This window comes from Engraulis encrasicolus, chromosome 2 (genome assembly GCF_034702125.1).
Source record: "Engraulis encrasicolus isolate BLACKSEA-1 chromosome 2, IST_EnEncr_1.0, whole genome shotgun sequence".
Taxonomy (NCBI): domain Eukaryota; kingdom Metazoa; phylum Chordata; class Actinopteri; order Clupeiformes; family Engraulidae; genus Engraulis; species Engraulis encrasicolus.
This window is the reverse complement of record NC_085858.1, coordinates 57,711,637-57,724,136: the sequence shown is the minus strand read 5'-3', so window position 1 is coordinate 57,724,136 and position 12,500 is coordinate 57,711,637. Positions and strand designations below refer to the sequence as shown.

Below are 12,500 nucleotides of genomic sequence, written 5' to 3'. Positions count from 1 at the left end.
CTCTTTCTCCCCCGCTTTCCTGCTTCTTTGTGATCTGCATCTGATTTCTCACCACGTCTTACTCTTTTTTGAGATATAGGTCAGCTGTGTGTGTGTGTGTGATAGGGGTGGTACGGTTCTCAAAATTCGCGGTTCGGTTCATATCACGGTGTCAAGGTCACGGTTTTCGGTTCTCTACGGTTCTTTTTTTTTAGCTCATGATAAATGGTGCACTGGCTAATAGAATCGGACTTATCATTAAATATCCTACATATGGTTTGTATAGGCTTATAGTGTGAAAATGGTGTGATTTTAATTGTGTCATCATCTGATTTGGTCTTATACGCTAATGTTTTAATTAGAGAGACTGGATAAGATACTCCTACTCCTCTCTGTTTTACATATTTTTCTGGGCAGTACATGAATTGCGGTTTGCGATGGATTGCACGGTTCGGTTCGGTATGCGTGTGAATTGTACGGTTTCGGTTTTCGGTGCGGTTTGTGCCATCCCTAGTGTGTGTGTGTGTGTGTGTGTGTGTGTGTGTGTGTGTGTGTGTGTGTGTGTGTTGTGTGTGTGTGTGTGTGGGTGTGTGTGTGTGTGTGTGTGTGTGTGTGTGTGTGTGTGTGTGTGTGTGTGTGTGTGTGTCTGTGTGTTTGTGTGTGTGTGTGTGTGTGTGTGTGTGTGTGTCTCTGTGTGTGTGTGTGTGTGTGTGTGTGTGTGTGTGTGTGTGTGTGTGTGTGTGTGTGTGTGTGTGTGTGTGTGTGTGTGTGTGTGTGTGTGTGTGTGTGTGTTTGCTGTTACTCCTACACTAAGATTAAAGGTTATGACTTCCTCTCTTTTCTATTGGTGACTTGATCTCTCGTTCCAGTCTTCTCTTTCTGCCGCACATTCTCTCAGATTAACAGAAACCTCAGGGGCAGATCAGACTCCATGGGCCCCTGGGCCAGGCAACAAGAAAGGCCCCCCTCCATGGGCCCCTGGACCAGGCAACAAGAAAGGGCCCCCTCCATGGGCCCCTGGGCCAGGCAACAAGAAAGGGCCCCCTCCATGGGCCCCTGGGCCAGGCAACAAGAAAGGGCCCCCTCCATGGGCCCCTGGGCCAGACAACAAGAAAGCCCCCCTCCATGGGCCCCTGGGCTAGACAACAAGAAAGGGCCCCCTCCATGGGCCAACAATTAACAGAAACCTCAGGGGCAGATCATGACTCTCTGGGCCCCTGGGCCAGACAACAAGAAAGTCCCCCCTCCATGGGCCCCTGGGCCAGACAACAAGAAAGGGCCCCCTCCATGGGCCCCTGGCTAGTCCACAAGAAAGGCCCCCCTCCATGGGCCCCTGGGCCAGACAACAAGAAAGGGCCCCCTCCATGGGCCCCCGGGCCAGACAACAAGAAAGGGCCCCCTCCATGGGCCCCCGGGCCAGACAACAAGAAAGGGCCCCCTCCATGGGCCCCCGGGCCAGACAACAAGAACCCAAGAGCTTGAATCTTGGACAGTGGTGTAGTGGGGATTTTTAAAGTGGGCGTACGCGATTTTTAACATCATCAAATAATTAGGCAACTTTTCATGTCGAACCCCCCCCCCAACTGTCCTCAATCTACCATCATTTCTTCTCCGTTTTCATCCGTTTGGTCAATCACCTGCAATACTGCTATGAGATCATTCCTTTTTGTATTCAAGCATGGGCAGAAGATTTGTTAAAAATCTCACTTCAGGAGAAGTGGGTGCGTACCCCCGCGTACCGCTTCCACCACACCCCTGGGCCTGAGCCCGGTTCACCAGACCTCTGTTTGTTTGTGCGTGCGCTTGTGTGTGCGTGCGCGCGCGCGTGTGTGCGTGTGTATGTGGTATTTTCCAGGCATGTAGGTGTAGTATCAGGACTTCTTGACCTGAGCTCCTTGTTGACACTGACACTGTGTGTGTGTGTGTGTGTGTGTGTGTGTGTGTGTGTGTGTGTGTGTGTGTGTGTGTGTGTGTGTGTGTGTGTGTGTGTGTGTGTGTGTGTGTGTGTGTGTGTGTGTGTGTGTGTGCGCATGCGTGCGCGCGCGTGCGTGTGCGTGTGCGTCTGTGTGCGTGTGAGAGAGAGAGAAGCAGATAATGATTACGGTCGAGACGACCCCTCCATGGTCAACACACACACACACACACACTCTCACACACACACACACACACACACACACACACACACACACACACACACACACACACACACACCCACACCCACCCACACACACACACACACACACACACACACACACACACACCTGCTGTTCTTCATCCATCTCTCCCTTCTCCATTCTCCTGTCTTTCACTCCATGGGGGAGAGGGGGATGTATGTCTTATATACCCCCCTTTATTCTAGGCCCGAGGAGTAGAGGAGAGGGGGATGGAAAGAGGAGTGGAGAGGGGGATGAAAAGAGGAGTGGAGGAGAGGAGGATGAAGAGGAGGAGAGGAGAGGGGGATGGAAAGAGGAGTAGAGGAGAGGGGGATGGAAAGAGGAGTAGAGGAGAGGGGGATGGAAAGAGGAGGAGAGGAGAGGAGAGGGGGATGAAAAGAGGAGGAGAGGAGAGGGGGTGAGAAGAGGAGGAGAGGAGAGGGGGATGGAAAGGAGAGGAGAGGGGGATGAAAAGAGGAGGAGAGGAGAGGGGGATGAGAAGAGGAGGAGTGGAGAGGGGGATGGAAAGAGGAGGAGAGGAGAGGGGGTGAAAAGAGGAGGAGTGGAGAGGGGGAGAGGAGAGGGGGATGAAGAGTGGAGATGGAGATGCATGGAGAGTTGAGATTAAGGGTAGTAGACAGATGTACAGAGGACAGAGGAAGGAAGAGAAAGGGAAGGAGAGACGGGCAAAGGGGAATAGAGAAAGAGAAAGGGGAAGAGAGAAAGAGAAAGGGAAGTAGAGAAAGAGAAAGGGAAGTAGAGAAAGAGAAAGGGAAGTAGAGAAAGAGAAAGGGAAGAAGAGAAAGAGAAAGGGAAGGAGAGAAAGGGAAGTAGAGAAAGAGAAAGGGAAGTAGAGAAAGAGAAAGGGAAGTAGAGAAAGAGAAAGGGAAGTAGAGAAAGAGATGCTGCAATAGATGAGTATGTTGAAAGAGATGCTGCAATAGATGAGTATGTTGAAAGTTTGTTTGCAGAGTTGAAGGTGTTGTTTACTCCACAGGAAGGAGGTCAGCTGGAGGTGACATTGGCAGGGACAGATTAAGATGCACCGGGCCCCCTAGGCTATAGGTTGCTGTGGGGCCCCCAGTAGGCAGATTTTGCGATACAATTACATACAGTAGACAAGAGTCATAATTACGAGCTAGGAATGAAAGGCAGCATGTCCGCCAACTATGGAGAGGAGTATGAACAAGATTTAAAACCCAGTCTGACGCGACAGATTAACGTTTTCGATACTACGTCTTGTCATAATCCTGCAATTTTTAACTTTTGGCCAATCGGCCCCCTGGCAGGTGGGGGCCCTAGGCTGGGTGGGGCTCCTAGCCAAGCTCCTCGAGGGGGTGGGGTGCTAGGTTGCAGTTAGGTTGCAGCTAGGTTGCAGTTGCACAGTTGCATATCTAAACTGTGTGTGTATGTGTGTGTGTGTTTGTGGGGGGGGGGGGGGGGGGGGTATAGGCTGGCGCCATATCCATCCTGTGTGTGTGTGTGTGTGGGGGGGGGGTGTCTAGGCTGCAGCCATATCCATCCTGGGCATGAATCCGGCCCTGGGGATTGGTGTTGGGCAGGAGGAGCACAGCTGACATCTCTGACTCTATGTGGAGAACAGATGAAAAGAGATGTCAAGGTCATGGAGAGAGTGGGTGATGAATACATTACAAAGACAAGTAAAGTCAAGACATTAAAGGTAGAGAAATACAGATAAAGAAAGGCAAAGAGAGGTGACAAGATTGAGAAAGCGAACAAGAGATTTTTTAAAAAGAAGAGAAGCTGCATGCAGTGAAGCTTACATTTGTGGAAGTCAAACCTCGAACAAGAAGAGAATAGTGGAGGGGTCAGATTGATACAGAGAGAGAATGAATAGAGAAGAGAAAAGTAGAGGAGTCAGAGAGAGGGATGAAGACAGAGAGAGAATGAATAGAGACTAGATGAAGAGAACAGAAGTGAGAGAGAGAGAGAGAGAGAGAGAGAGAGAGAGAGAGAGAGAGAGAGAGAGAGAGAGAGAGAGAGAGAGAGAGAGAGAATGGTGAGGAATGAAGAGCAGGCTTGGACAAGTGATGCTCTACTGACATTGGACACCACGCAGAGGAAAGTACATGACAGAGAAAAGGAGAGAGAGAGAGGGAAGAAAAGAGAGAGAGGGAGAGGTGGGGGGGAAATAGAGAGAAGTAAAGAGAGAGAGGGAGAGATAGGGGGAGAGGGAGAGAGAGAGGGGGAGAGGGAGAAGAAAGAGGCGGAGAGAGAGAGGGGGGGCTAGAGGGAGAGAGGGAGAGGTGGGGGGGAAATAGAGAGAAGTAAAGAGAGAGAGGGAGAGATGGGGGGAGAGAGAGGGAGAGAGGGGGAGAGGGAGAGAGAGAGAGAAAGAGGCGGAGAGAGAGAGGGGGGGCTAGAGGGAGAGAGAGAGGCAGAGAGAGTGAGAGAGAAAGAGGCGGAGAGAGGGGGGTGGATAGAGGGAGAGAGAGAGAGGAGGGGGGGAGATGGCAGATCAGCAACCACTCCCTATTCCTTGTTAAAAGTAAGGATGTGAAGGGCCCCCTTCCTAGACTCGCCTTGGGCCCCCAAATGGCCAATTCCACCCCTGATGGAGAGTTTCCATGTTATGAAGCTGCATGGCTGCTTAGGCTATTATATACTGTATTATATCCCCATGGCTGCTTAGGCTATTATATATTATATCCCCATGGCTGCTTAGGCTATCCCAATGGCTGCTTAGGCTATCCCAATGGCTGCTTAGGCTATCCCAAATGGCTGTAGTAGTAGTACTTAATTGTCCCCATGGGGAAATTTTGTTTGCAGTACAGACGCTGGCACATGAGACACAGACAGGTGTAACAAAGCAACAGACAACAACAACAAACAAAAAACAGACAGGAAACACATACCTGCACAAACTAGCACACACTATACACCAAAGCTGATGGCTAGACATCACCTCGTTTAGTGCCGTAAAAGCAGCGTCCAAATAGCAGGGCAGGAGTTGGAAGCAAGAGGACAGTGGATGTGTATTCTGTTCAATTATTTTGTCTGCCTTTATTAGCAGTCTGTCCTTGTAAAGACTCTCCATGCTTGGCAGAGGGATTCTGAGAAGTTTGCTGGCAGTGGTGACCGTCCTCCTGACCACCTGGCTGTAATTCACATGATTCCATTATTCATTACACACGTACAGTAAGCTGTAATTATTTCAAACAATATCCTAGTGCCACTTTGGCTGTGGCTCAAATGGCCCTGGTAGGCTACCGTAGGAACCCTGGATCCAATTATGGAACTGGAGCCATTGGGATTCTAATGCGACCATGGAAACAATCACTACGTTTACATGAAGTTTTTCATTCCGAATTAATAATTCAGAATTGAATAGTTCCGTCGAGTTTACTTTGATCTTTCTTTTAATTCCGAATTAAGAGGTCTTTACATGAAGTTTTCAAAGCGGAATTAAGCTTTCTTCAGAATTAAATGGAGTTAATTCCGAGTTAAAAACCGTCATGTAAACGTAGCAAATTGTGATTCTAATGTGACCATGTAAACAGTGTGGTATGGAATAGATATCATGATTATGGGATCACATACAGTAAACAGTGTATTTTGCTAATGGGGAGTTGTTATGCAGTATAGATATTGTATTTTGCTGATGGTGAGTGGTTAAGCTGTATAGATATTGTATTTTGCTAATGGGGGGGGTTGTTATGCAGTATAGATATTGTATTTTGCTGATGATGTGTTGTTATGCAGTATAGATATTGTATTTTAATGATGATGTGTTGTTATGCTGTATACTGTAGATATTGTATTTTGCTGATGATGTGTTGTCATGCTGTATATATATCGTATTTTGCTAATGGGGAGTTGTTATGCAGTATAGATATTGTATTTTGCTAATGGGGAGTTTTTATGCAGTATAGATATTGTATTTTGCTAATGGGGAGTTGTTATGCTGTTATGGGTCTGCATGCCCTACTTATGGCCACAGTTGTTGTTGATAGATGCAGATCTGAGTGGTGATTGGTCACGCGCCGCCCGTCTGTGTTGTGTTAACTGCTAACGAGCAGAGCGAGTATTGTGAAGATATCCTGCTTAGCTATTCACACACACACTAATACACACGCACACTAATACACACACACACACACACACACACACACACACACACACACACACACACACACACACACACACACACACACACACACACACACACACACACACACACACACACATACACTAATGCACATCTGTCTCCTAGTACACACACATCCATACACACCTCCTATTGGTATATAATGTATGTAGCTCTTCACACACAGCATAATGTAGTCACGCATACATGTATATTCATAGACCAGACGAGCATGCAGAAGGTAAGCAGTCTGGTAATGGGCTGTAGAGGGCTGCTGATTATTATGGGCTGTGGAGGCCTGCTAATTTAATATGTGACCTATTTAGATGCCCATTAGTCATTATTGGGAGAAAGAGAGAGAGAGAGAGAGAGAGAGAGAAAGAAAAAAGAAAGAAAAAAGAAAGAAAAAAGAAAGAAAAAAGAAAGAAAGAAAGAAAGAAAGAAAGAAAGAAAGAAAGAAAGAAAGAAAGAAAGAAAGAGAGAGAGATTGAGGGGGTAGGGAGGGAGAGAGAGGAGAAAGAGGAAGATAGGTGTTACTGGGCAACAATTTGGCCATAGCAGAAATGTTCTAAGCTATGAGATAGGCATCTCTCATTGGCTCCCATTATAGTAAAAGTAAAAGATGAATGGGAGCCTATTGGGCTAAATGGCTCAGCAGGGATTTGTGACGATTCTGTTCTCTGGTTTGTAAAGATGTGTGCACATTCTGTACCTTATCATGGAAGTTGTATTAGAAGTGAAGTTAAAGGTTCCTGACATGGCTTTGTTCTCCCAAAGACGTGTTAGTTTTGTCCTGCAACACGCTAGCATTCGGCTAATACCTGCTGGCTGAGGAATCTCTGCGACTATTCACGACCAGAGCTGACGAGAGACGTACTCTGACTGATCCTCCTAGCAGAGACATCTACGGTCACACACCTCAACCCCCACCACCGTCCAACATGTTAATTGAAGGTGCCCAAATTCTTAAGGATGAGCGCAGTCATCTCCTTTACCCCATGTACACATGCCGCTTTTCCACCACCTTAAATGCAATAAATAACAGGTGTCCGCAACAATCCTAACATAACTTTAAACACATCGACATCTGAAGTCAGACTTAAAACTACAAAACAAATGGCGTAGTGCCGTAAAGTCGATTGTCACGTGTTATGTCATTGCTATAGTTGAAATAAGGGTCATTTTCACGAATCTAACACTTGACAAGATGCAAACGTGTCGGCAAATGCTTTCACTTACTCATATCTATCGAACGCGACTTCATTGTTTCCAGGGAAAAAATCACACGGGCAGATAGTTCTATGAGAAGCGTACAGCCCCATTGGCACCCATTCATTATTTACTTGGCTGCGATAACATAGCTGCAGTGCCACTCCTGGCCACACCAGCTAGTGGTCGTTCTTGTACAAGATTCCATTTTCTTTGGCCATAGCATCCTCCATGGACATGAACTTGTCAGCCCACCTTAGATCTCAGGAGACACGTGATTGGTTGATTAGCTATCCCATTAGATCAGATAATGCACGTGATTGGTTGGTCAGCCTGCCACTAAATCATATATGATGCATGATTGGTTGGTCAGCCTGGCCTCTAACTCATATCAGGTGCAGGATTGGTTGATGAGCCACTCACTTGAGTTAGGTGTTATTGTTATTGTTGATCAGTGGCTTATTATTAGATCCCACGAGACGGGTGATTACTCCATCAGTCCCCTAATACAGCTCAGTGTTTCCCAACCTGTCTTGTCAGAGAGAGTAGAGAGAGAGAGGTTCCATTGGCCCATTGTTTCCGGGTTCTATTATTGCAAGGGGGAGGGGGGAAATCCCCCTTTAGGCAGACCTAGGCAGACCTAAGGACTGTTCTATTCAATGCTAGGAGTATTATGACACAGCCCTTTAGGCAGACCGGAACCTGGTCATGTTAGGTGCCCATAGCAACCTATTACATTGGCATATCTCTATATACTTAAAGAATCTCTGGTCTTGTCTTGCGGACCCACTAATCCTGTTTTCCATGCCATGAGGACCCCTTCACTCATGCTCTACATCTCCTCCTCCACCAACATGACCATGCTCCATACATTTGGTTATTACCTCCACCAACATGACCATGCTCCATACATTTGGTTATTACCTCCACCAAGGTTGTGTTTTCGGTCGTGTTGGTTTGTTTGTCTGGTTGTTTGTCTGTTTGTCTGTCCTTCTGTCTGTTTGTCAGCAGTATAACTCAAAAACTAATCAACGGATGTGCAGTTGCTGGCAATGACCCAAGGAACAAGTGATTACATTTCGGTGGTGATCCGGATCATGAGCCGGAACCAGAACTTTTTCAAAGATTCTTCACTATTGCTGGCCTATAAATCTAGACACCCTTCGTGACCGCAAATTGAATTGTGGATAGGGTGAATCTTGACATTCCTGTTTCTATCTCCACAAAAAGAAGGCAGAAAGACTTCAAATAAAAATAAGGTGTAACATATTCCAATGTTCTATCAAGTCAGCTTCCTTGGTGGAGGTCTGTGCTCTCTGAGTGCTTCTAGATATTACATTTGTCCACGTTACCCCCTGCAGTGTGCTTCAGTGTGCGTACCTCTAGTGGTCCACGTACCCCTGGTTGGGAACCGCTGCCCATATAGATGAGGCCGTGACTGTACTGGTTGTGTAAGCCAAACAAACACTTGGTCCATAAGGAGGACAACACTCACCTGATCATCAAGGGGTGTCTGTGTGTGTGTGTGTGTGTGTGTGTGTGTGTGTGTGTGCGCTGTGTGTGTGTGTGTGTGTGTGTGTGTGTGTGTGTGTGTGTGTGTGTGTGTGTGTGTGTGTGTGTGTGTGTGTGTGTGTGTGTGTGTGTGTGTGTGTGTGCGTGCACATGTGTGCGTGTGTGCACTGTGCATGCACGTGCGTGCGTACGAGCGTGCGTGCGTCCTTGTGTGTGTGTGGGTGCGTGTGTGTGTGTGTGTGTGTGTAGGTGCGTGCGTACGAGTGTGCGTGCGTACTTGTGTGTGTGTGTGTGTGTGTGTGTGTTTATGTCATAGCCCCCCTGGGCTGGTAAACATGCTTACAGCCACTCTCACACTGCAGACACACAGCTGACCTCAAATCAATAAGACTGAAACACGACTTCACTATTTCTCTTCTCTTTTTCTCTCTCTCTCTTTCTCTCTATCTACTGTATCTCTCTCTCTCTCGATTCCTCTCTCTCCCTCTTTCCTTTTCTCTCTCACTCCATGCCTTCTGTGTCTCTCTGTCTCTCTCTGTCTGTCTCTCTCTCGCTCTCTCTCTCTCTCCCTCTCTCTCTCTCTCTATCTCCCTCTCTCTCTCTCCCCCCCTCTCTTTCTCTCTCTCTCTCTCTCCCTCTCTGTCTGAAAGCTCTTACTCTTAAGTGCCTGGGTAGAGAGGGGACAGGAGAAGAGTGTCGTGGTCAGTGCAGTATTGGTGGAACGGCAACGCTAGACGGAGAGAGGGAAGAATATAAATAGAATACAAGAGGAGGAGGATGAAGAGTAAAGAGAGGAGAATAGAAGAGGAAGAGGACGAGGAAGAGGAATAAAGAGAGAGGAGAATAGAATATAAGAGGAGGAGGCATAGAGAGAGGAGAATAGAAGAGGAAGAGGACGAGGAAGAGGAATAAAGAGAGAGGAGAATAGAATATAAGAGGAGGAGGCATAGAGAGAGGAGAATAGAATAGAAGAGAATATAAATAGAATATAGTAGGAAGAGGAGTAAAGGGGAAGTGTAGAGGAGGATGCATGGATGGGTGGAGGACAGAAGAGGATGAGGAATAGTGTAGAGAGGACAACAGGGGAGAGCGATGAGGATAGAGATCGGATGGGCATCGAGGATGGATGGATGGATGGATGGATGGATGGATGGATGGATGGATGGATGGATGGATGGATGGATGGATGGATGGATGGATGGATGGACTCCAGTTAAGTAGAGTACACACACATACACACATCATGTCAAGAATCTGGCCTGGGACTAGTGCAGCTCAAGCTAGGGATTTGACTTTTGCCCAAACTAAAACCGAACTTCAGATATATTCGAATATTTATCCATATTTTCTTTACTATTAAAATTCCTTCAATTAGTCCTGATATCAAGCTGAAGTTGTTCTTTCCACAGGTAGATCTGCTAGGAGGGAGTAGTAGTCAACGCTGGCCATGACCGTGGCCTGAACTAGTCGTTGTGTAGAATATTGGGTCATCAAGGGTCTGATAGGAGGGTTCCTCATGTTGGACATCTGGAATCGGCATGTCCGGGCGACTGAGTCGATGTAGTTGCAGAATGACAGCTGTTCGTCTAACATGATGCCAAGGTTTTTGGTTACTTTGTTTTGGGACAGACAGACAGGCAGGCAAACAGACAGGCCGGCAGACAGAAAGGCAGACAAACCAACGGTCAGTCAGACAGACAAGCAGACAGACAGACAGACAGACAGTCCGACAGACAGACAGACAGACAGTCAGACAGACAGTCAGACAGACAGGTATTCAGACAGACAGACAGACAGACAGAGGGGTATTGAGACGGACAGATTGGTGTTCAGACAGGCCGGCAGGCAGGCAGACAGGTATTCAGGCAGGAAGGCAGACAGGTAGGCTGACAGACAGACAGGCAGAGAGTCCTATGTGTCCCACTGTAGTGCTACAGCAGTGAGAGTGACAACAGGGTTGTTCACTCAGTTGAACTGAATACAACAGACTTGTTCACTCAGTTGAATTCAGTACTGCAGAGTTGTTTTAGTTCACTCAGTTGAACTCAATTATTCTCAATTACACTTAACAGTCAAACAGAAAGCAGGAGAGGCACTGAGTCCGTATGCTGGGTACACACACACACACACACACACACACACACACACACACACACACACACACACACACACACACACACACACACACACACACACACACACACACACGGGTGTAGTGGTAGGGTAGTGATGCTGAGAATACATACAGTACACACACACACACACACACACACACACACACACACACACACACACACACACACACACACACACACACACACACACACACACACACACACACACACACACACACACACAGACAATGGTTGTGGTGCTGAGAATGTTGGGTTCCTGACTCCATATGTCTAGTTCTGGTTCCTGACTCCATATGTCTAGTTCTAGTTCCTGACTCCATATGTCTAGTTCTAGTTCCTGACTCCATATGTCTAGTTCTAGTTCCTGACTCCATATGTCTAGTTCTAGTTCCTGACTCCATATGTCTAGTTCTAGTTCCTGACTCCATATGTCTAGTTCTAGTTCCTGACTCCATATGTCTAGTTCTAGTTCCTGACTCCATATGTCTAGTTCTAGTTCCTGACTCCATATGTCTAGTTCATTTCTGCATGTTGTTGTTGAGCTGTATGAGACTGACAGTTATTTTAACGCAACATCTTCTTGTCTAAGTATGATATTGTGCCAACATAAATGTAACGTAAGTTCGAATTCCCACTGGTTTGGATTGGGCCTGGAATGCACCATTAGGCTCTGAGCTAAACTCTGGCACATTCACATGTGGGTCATTGATGTTTTTTAGTGGTAGACATCATCTAATACCACTATTGGATGAATGGATATTCATTGTTTGTACATTATGTACCAATTATTTATTAGTTTATGGCCATTTAGCTGGGGTTGTCTGTTCTGACATCTGCTACAAAAAAAAAAACTTTAAAAAAACTTAACTCAAATAATGTGTTCTGTTTGGAAACAATGAAATGAAGTCTGCATGTGTTTCTCAAGGACAAAGGGGCAGACCTCATGGAGGCATGGAATAATTCAGCCCCACGAAACCCAGACACACTCAGAAACAAACGCACACACACACAAAACCATTTGGTTTAAAAGTGTACTTGATCTGAATGTGATAGTAATGAGTGTGGAAGCATTACAGTATGAATAACATGACTCGTTTCTCTTTCTGTCTCTCTCTATCTCTCTCTCTGTCTCTGTCTCTCTCTCTCTCTCTCTCTCTCTCTCTCTCTCTCTCTCTCTCTCTCTCTCTCTCTCTCTCTCTCTCTCTCTCTCTCTCTCTCTCTCTCTCTCTCTCTCTCTCCCTCTGTGTAAACATTACAGTATGAATAACATGATTTGTTTATCTCTCCCTCTCTCCCTCCCTCTCTCCCCCTCTCTCTCTTCTCTCTTCTCCCTCTCTCTTCTCTCTCTCTCTCCCTGTCTCCCGCTCTCTTCTCTCTCTTCTCTCTCTTCTCTCTATCCCCCCT

The 12,500-nt window shown here is 46.7% G+C and overlaps 1 protein-coding gene across 1 annotated transcript in view; it reads left to right on the top strand.

Moving 5' to 3' along the window:
* pemt (phosphatidylethanolamine N-methyltransferase) overlaps nucleotides 1–12,500 on the top strand; it is an 87,663-nt gene that overhangs the window by 55,199 nt on the left and 19,964 nt on the right. The window lies entirely within an intron of this gene.